This window comes from Tinamus guttatus, unplaced genomic scaffold (genome assembly GCF_059628265.1).
Source record: "Tinamus guttatus ecotype Peru unplaced genomic scaffold, ASM5962826v1 Tinamus_guttatus_pri_ptg000226l, whole genome shotgun sequence".
Lineage (NCBI taxonomy): Eukaryota > Metazoa > Chordata > Aves > Tinamiformes > Tinamidae > Tinamus > Tinamus guttatus.
Genome location: NW_028288760.1, coordinates 3,756,341 through 3,762,340, shown reverse-complemented (window position 1 = coordinate 3,762,340; position 6,000 = coordinate 3,756,341).

The window sequence follows — 6,000 nt, the reverse complement described above, 5'->3', positions numbered from 1 at the left end:
ATTTCAAAGCAGGCACACACTCCTGAAGAAAGATAACCTCCTTGGAAATCAGGGCAAGATGGGGTCTAATTACATTCAGCTGAGTGAAGTGAGGTTTGGCCAAGTGGAGGATTAATTGTTCTGGGATGTTAACACATGTATCATGTCTGATGTTTTCACTGACCAACTCCAATAGCTAGACAACCTCGCCGAAAGACTTGTTAGATAGTATGTTTTGTTAATAACTTGCTATTGTCAGCATAATGTATGAAACGCTGCGTTGCTGAACATCTGCTTTTGAATAAACAGACATGGGCGTTCCAGTAGTCAGTCCCTAATCATAATTAAAGAGTATTTTTGCCCATTAAATTGCTTCAACAAAGAATGAGGTGTATAAATAGGGGGGCATTTTTTAAAATAGCCTTTTATAAACCCCACCCTTAAATTGGCTAGTAATGTGAGCAAAAATAAATAAATAAAACACTGATTTATGCTCTACTTTCACAGGTTTAAGATTTTTCATCTGTCTTGTGACAGCTAAATCTACTACCTTTTGTAAAAGAGGTTGTTAATCTTGTAATAACACACTGATCCCGTTTGAAAGTGCGAGTTGACTTCTGAGCCTGCAGAGGTTCCCACTTCAGTTTGGAGCAGGAGTGGAGAGGAGAATATATGAAAGGAAACAGCAGAGAAGGACATGCCATGAGGCAGGAAATGGGCGATGGAGGCATCGCGCCATCGAGCAGCCTTCAGCTCTGCTGTCAGCACTTGGGAGCTTCTTGTGTGAGGGCTGCTGCTTCTCTCTGTTTTTGGGCTGAATCGGCAAGAAAGTTGCCACACGGTGCCTTTCTGAAGTTTTGGGCAGTGCCTAAATGTAGCTATTTCTGTTCAAAATTGTTCTGTGGCTTTACTCAATCACAAATGCCCCCTTTGGAGCTGTAATGTTTCTTGGAAAGTTTAGAGCAAGTGAATGTCAAGACGAAGCAAAGACCATAAAACTATCTTTGAGGAATGTATCTTGACAATTTTTTGGCAGATGGAGAACAGATGCATACAGATTCAACACAGATATTTTATTGGCAATGTGAAAAGTGTTATTTGTTATAGTGTAGGCTTTAAGCTTTGCCAGAACTTCTAATCACATGTGTGAAATTAACAGCTAGAAAAACTTAACCAGTGTCATGGTATCTGGCCCTTCATAGTCTGATTGAGCAGAACTTGCTCTGCTCTTCTAGCCTGTGGCCTGGGAAGAGTAAAATCCTAGTGTAATTTCGAGTCTTAGCGAGGAAGGAGCATTCCATTCTGGTGCAGCTGGATTGCTATGACAGCATCCCTTCGAGGAGAGTGTCCCCTTTAAACATCTGGCAGTTTGGTTTGAAATAGTTTTATTTACTTCAGTCCCCTACACAAAAGGCTAAAGAAAATGTACTGTTAGCCAAAACATCCAAACAGCAAAGTCCACTCTTTACAGTTGCCAAATCTTCATCTGAGAAGGTGAGAGAAAGGAAATTATTTTTATCTAGCTCTGTTGCCAGTTTTATAACCATATGGCAGATCATGTTAGTCCTGCTAAAAAAGACTCCTAGGAGTCAGGAACTTGCCTTTCAAGCTCTTGTAAACTGTGATTTGCTAGGACAAAAACTACTCATGTCCACCTCTTGCTCTGAATTCAGTTGCAGTGTGGTTTTTTGAATGGAGCTGTGACAAGTAAAGGGTTTTTTTTTTTTTTTTTTTTAATCCACAGGAAATTAAAACCCCGAATACCTGTATCACTTTATATGGAAACACTTTATATTCATAATTTTTAAAGAACCTTTACCTTGAGAACGAAAATGCTTCTGGAACTCCAGAAAGGAAGTTTGGAGTCCAAGGTGACTTTTTAAAATTCTTTTGAAAACTTGCTGTGTTCTCCTCTAGTAGACACACTTGGAAAGCAGAATCCATCTGGATATTAATAGGAGATTAAGTCTCCCTCTTGTGGCTGCTTTCGACTGATCCCGGGGACCCGCGTGGTGATTTTGCCCTCACGAGTCCCAAGGTAAGTGGGCACTGCTTAGCAAAGACAAAAATCCTAGGCGAGTTTCTGCAAAATTCACTTGAACGTGATCTCAAGTTGATTATTTTTACATTTGAAAAGTCTTGAGCTGCATAGAAAGGAAGAAACTGATGAAAAGTTTTGATAATTCCTTCTGCATGTAATTAAGGTGAAGGGAAGTTGAGAGAGCCAGAGAAATTGGAGGTGGTTGGGAAATCTGAGTGCAATTTATGCATATTTGCTAGCTTACCATGCCCCTCTGAAGCAGATTAATTGCAATAATTGATGTAAAAGCACATTATTTCTTTATTCCATTAGGAAGTAACATGAATTTACCGAATAGTCTAATATAACCTTATCCTTGTTAGCAAAGTTACAACTGTGCTTTTGTGTGTGAGAACTTGTAGGTAGAGACTTCATTTAAATTTGTTCCGAGCCACTTGGATGGCCAAGTATTACACAAACAAGGTACAACTGTCCACTCCTGTGCACTTCCCTTGGTGAGAAGAAGAGCGGAGCACATACAGCCCGCAAAGGTCCTTAGTGTCATTTTGGACAGTAAGGCATAAAATCAGGACAGTTTTCCCAAGCAAGCGAAGCGGGTGCTGAAAGGGGGTGGCCTCTGCACGCTGAGGAGGGTCAGCAGCGCTGCTTGTCTGTCGGTCCCTGGGGTTGTTCCCACTGTCCGTTTCCTCCCCTTTCAAGACAATGTCCCCAATCCCTCGCGCGCTGCCGAGCCCAACGTGTCCCTCATGGGAGCAGGCTCCAGGCTGCTGCGTCCCGGCGGGGTGCGAGGAGGGACGAGGAGGGCTGCCCTGCCGGAGCGCTCCAGGCTGCCCAGGGAAGAGCTCTGCGGTGCCTTGCTGGATCCGGGAGCGCGAGGCCCCAAAGGACGGAACTGAGCGCGTTTAGACAAGGTAAAATCCTTCTATCTGCCTGCATCTCCCTGATGCTGCTGCCCTTACCGCCTGGCACGTGGCACAGGTGGCACTTGCCTGCGTCCCCCTCTTGCAGGTGCCCAGACAAAAGGATTCCCAACCTGTGTCTTCCCGTGCTCTTGTCTGGGATGGCAAAGGTGGATGGTTCGAGCGAGTGTTTCATACGTGCTGTGTTTCACAGCACAAAACGGTGACGGGCTTTTGCTGTTTTGATAGGATTTAAGTTAATTTATCCCATCTTGCTGGGGAAAATGAGGGCCAGGAAGAACAGCCGTGCCTGTTGCTTTGTTAAACCCAGCTTTGGCTTCGCTTTTGGCACCAAGAAAGGACATAAAATACAGAGCAAAGGGAGCCTCATGGAGGAGGTACAGGTCTGCTCCCAAGTTGATAGGCTGGACCATACAAGACATCGACTCAAGGCATTGCTTTAATATTTGTACAAGCGGCGTGGCTGCTCTGTGGAGGGCTGTAGGTCACCCCGAGGGTGGTTGGGCTCTTTTTAAGCGGCAGCACAGCCTCCTGCTTCCCTGCAAACAGGAGCTGGGGCGTCAACGGAGTCAGAATCACCCCTTTGGTGAAGGTGCAGTCTGACCCCGGCTGTGTTCCCGCTGCCTCCCATTTGCAGCCATGCGGAGGACGGGATCGGACCGATCTTGCCGGAGCAAAAGGGGCTGTGGAAGCGCCTCGAGCGCGGCTCAAACCCCCCGCAGCCGCTCGGGGAGCTGCGGCCCCGCTCGGCTCCCGCTCGCAGGAAGCCGCCGCCGCGGGGCTGACCCGGCCCGCGCGCAGCGGGAGCCCCGTGTCCCCGGGCGCGGCCGCCGGCGCTCGTGGCCGGCCGCGCTCCAGCTAAACAGAGGAAGGTGAGGGTCAGCGGCGGGAGCTCTGCCCAGCGCTCAGGAAGCACCTTTTGGCAGAGGAAAGAAATACAATGCGAGCAGGGAGGGAAGCGCAGCTTCCATCCAGCCCCCTCCAAGAAGCACTTGGCTCCCTACAGCTGCTGGAGTCTTTAGGATCCGCTATCAGGCTTTTATTGTTGCAGCCTTTCATGTGCTTTTCTGCCTTACTATTATTATTATTATATATTTTTTTTTACCCGGGTGTGTTGCAGAGGGCAAAGAGGAGCAATGCAGGAGCGGGACCGCAGGGTAGAGCTCGGTGCTGGGAGACAGGCACCCGGCTTCCCTTTCCTGTCGCTATCTCATTGTGTGGCCTTGGGCCATGTCGCTTCCCCCCCGCTGCCCTGGTTCCTCTCCGTGCCTGGGCCGGGCCCACCCTGCAGCGCTCCTTGCTCCGCTTGTTTACCCACCGCTGTCCTTGGAAGGGGCCCTGGAGGAGTCTCCGGCAAAGCGCAGGGCAAGCAGGGCAGCCAAGCAGCAAGGGAGGCTGTTTCCAGGAGCAAAGTCCCCTCGGACCTCGCGCCCCGTCTGTCCCTGCGCCCCGTCTGTCCCTGCGCCCCGTCTGTCCCTGCGCCCCGTCTGTCCCTGCGCCCCGTCCCCGCTCGCTCGGAGCCCCTGCTGCGGCGCAGCCTGCGCGAAGGGGTTGGCAGGGCCTGTGCGCAGCGCCCGGCACAGCCGGAGCCGGGGGCTCTCAGGGCAGGACCCCCTTGGAGGATCTGCTGGTCTGGCTAATCGCAGCAGTGCTCCATGAAGGCACTACACGATTACCAGTTGTAAGTGGAGGTTTGTGTTTTCTCATGCTTTCTGCTAGGAAGCAACCCAGGTTCTGGCAAAGTTGCTGGAGAGAGGAGGTTTGCCGGGGGCTGCGGCCTGGCTGTGGGCCCTGGTAGCAATTCCTTCACTGAAAAACGTGAGTCACCTTCTCGCTCAAGTGCCCCGTGTGCTCCCCTTTGCGTTTCCCCAGGCCCGAGCGGTGCAGACAGCCTGGGGCAGCTCTTTGCTCCTTGCTGGCGTTTGCGTGTTCTGGTGCACGTCCTCCCGCTGAGCCGCGGCGCAGGGAAGGTGCAGGGAAAGGCAGCGCTAGCTGAGGCGTTTACAGAGAACGTGCCTGTCCAGCCTCCTGCCCTCCCCAAACGTCTGCACTGAGCGTTCAAAAACTCTGAATTTAAGTAGCTGCTTCCCTGTGGAGTCCTATTCACCTATTATTGCCCTTAAAATATTTGTTTGCTCTCTGTTGTAGCATCTTTATCGTATTATTATTGGAGGATATCTCCTTACGTAAATCATCTGAAATAAGAAATTCCAGCGCTGGGGTCTTGCGCACAGAGCAGCCTCACCCGCTCCCTGCGAGCAGGGCCGGGGTGCTGCCGTCCTGCCTGCTCGGGCCCCTGTCTCCAGGGTTGCCCTCGGTTTATAGCTGCAGTCGGAGGATTTGACGCGATACTGACAGCTCCGGCACCCACCACTGCTCATGGGGACAAAACTCCGCTGGTCTCTGGAAGCTGCTTCCCAGGATCAGATCCTGGGTCTCCCTGTCTCTAGGGTTTGACCCTGCGGCAAAGCTCCGGCAGCAGCACGGAGCGGGGATGCTGCTGGGTGTGGCACGGGGCTGCCAGGCGCTGTCTGGTGCCTGTGGTGTGGATGGATGGAGAAGGACTCGGGTGCTGGAGCCAGGCCCGGTGCCACACGGGAGACACCAGCGGTGTCGGAGGCTGCCGCGGGAGAGGGAGGAAGGAGCAGGACCTGGACGCAGAGGAAAGGAGCCTCCTCGGCCACCCTGCCCAGGGCTTTCTGTGAACGTCACAGGCAAGTGGCCACGCGGCCCTGTGGGGGCGAAGGGCCCAAGCCCCCGGGTGCTGTCACTTCCAAGGTGCCGATGGCCGCGGGGTCCTGGCGGCTCCTAAACAGTAACTGGAGCTGGTGGGAAGGGGCTTTGCCGGGCGAGACGTGGGTGGCTGGGCCATCGCGTGGCCGAAGCCAAGTTAGGCAGGAGCGAAGCCGCCCCGAAGCTTCGTTTCCTCTCCCCTCGGCCCGCGCCGGGATCTTTTTCCATTTACTATAAAGCAGAGTCCTTAATAGTGCTGAAGTGCTCTCCGTATTTTAAATAAACATGAGTGGATTAGAGCCCAGGAGGATGGGGAAGAATGTGGCG